This window comes from Myotis brandtii, unplaced genomic scaffold, assembly GCF_000412655.1.
Source record: "Myotis brandtii unplaced genomic scaffold, ASM41265v1 scaffold23, whole genome shotgun sequence".
Lineage (NCBI taxonomy): Eukaryota > Metazoa > Chordata > Mammalia > Chiroptera > Vespertilionidae > Myotis > Myotis brandtii.
The window spans coordinates 2,415,472-2,417,062 of NW_005358649.1; the positions used below are offsets into that span (position 1 = coordinate 2,415,472).

Consider the following 1,591-nt stretch of genomic DNA (forward strand, 5'->3'; position numbering starts at 1 on the left):
TTCACCTGCGCGGCGGGGGCCGGCAGGAACCCTGAAGCCTCCAGGGAGGTTTCCCAAAAAGTCAGCTGCTGAGGCAGAGAGTCCATTCGGAACAAAGAAAGTATTTCTGTTCGGGGCCACTCACAATATCTCAGGGACCATAGCAGGTTCTTGGGACCAAAGATGAACAGAATAGGGTCCCTCCACTAAGAGAGCACTGTCTTGCGGGCTACCCCTGTAAGCAGCCTGAAACAAGCCGGTAAATTCTAGACTAGGTGCCCGCGAGAACCTAAGGCCCATTAGCCTATTAGATCTCCATCTCCAGGCAGGAAAGGCGTGTGCGCAAGCACAGGGGCACCGGGCAGCAAGTGTGTCCATGGATGCTAAGTTTTCCACGGAGATTTCAGGGAGGGGGCAGAGGCCTGGACAGGCAGAGAGGCAGAGTAAAAAAGGTCAGCAAGGACTCAGAGGTTGTGTGCTCTCCGCCCTGAAGGGCCAGTGGCATTGTGACTTGCTCACCAGAAAGCTGGTCCTGGAGGTTTACGACGTCTACAGGTACCTGCCCCCGGCCACACAAGTGGTGCTCATCAGCGCCACGCTGCCCCACGAGATGCTGGAGATGACCAACAAGTTCATGACGGACCCCATCCGCATCCTGGTGAAGCGTGATGAGCTGACGCTGGAAGGCATCAAGCAGTTTTTCGTGGCGGTGGAAAGAGAAGAGTGGAAATTTGACACGCTGTGTGACCTCTACGACACGCTGACCATCACGCAAGCCGTCATCTTCTGCAACACCAAGAGGAAGGTTGACTGGCTGACGGAGAAAATGAGAGAAGCCAACTTCACGGTGTCGTCGATGCACGGGGACATGCCGCAGAAGGAGCGGGAGTCCATCATGAAGGAGTTCCGGTCCGGCACCAGCCGGGTGCTCATCTCCACCGACGTCTGGGCCCGGGGCCTGGACGTCCTACAGGTGTCCCTGGTCATCAACTACAACCTGCCCAACAACCGGGAGTTCTACATCCACAGAATCGGGCGGTCGGGGAGGTAAGGCCGGAAGGGCGTGGCCATCAACTTCGTGAAGAACGAGGACAGCCGCATCCTGCGGGACATTGAGCAGTACTACTCCACGCAGATCGGCGAGATGCCCATGAACGTTGCCGATCTGATCTGAGGCGTCTGCTACGCTCGGGACGAGTTGGCCAGCTCTGTCCCCTCGGGACTGTCCAGAGCAGTTTGTTTAAGGAGGTTTCGGCACACGTGGGAATTGAACCTTGACCCCTCTAACCACATTGTCAGGGCGTGACAACACCTGCAGCTCACAGAGAGGATGTAGGAAGGAGACAAAGTTCTTGCGAAAAGAAACAAGGCTAGTGGTGCCTCGCAACCCGCCTAGGATGCGGTCTTGGGTCTGTCTTCTTTTCTTACCCACGTGTAAATAATGCTTTGCTCTTGGTCTTTTTCATTAAACATTTTAAACTTTAAAAAAAAAAAAAAAAAAGAAAGAAAGAGTGCTGGTCCTGGCGGTGGTGGGTGAATCAAGGCCACACTAAGAGCGGGGAGGCAAGTTAGGAAGCCACCTCTGAGCAAAATGTGCTGAGGCATTCATTAC

The 1,591-nt window shown here is 54.7% G+C and overlaps 1 pseudogene; it reads left to right on the top strand.

The window, feature by feature from the left end:
• The first annotated feature begins 355 nt into the window (after nt 1–355).
• Nucleotides 356–1,246, top strand: LOC102252599 (annotated as a pseudogene).
• Nucleotides 1,247–1,591: the final 345 nt, after the last annotated feature.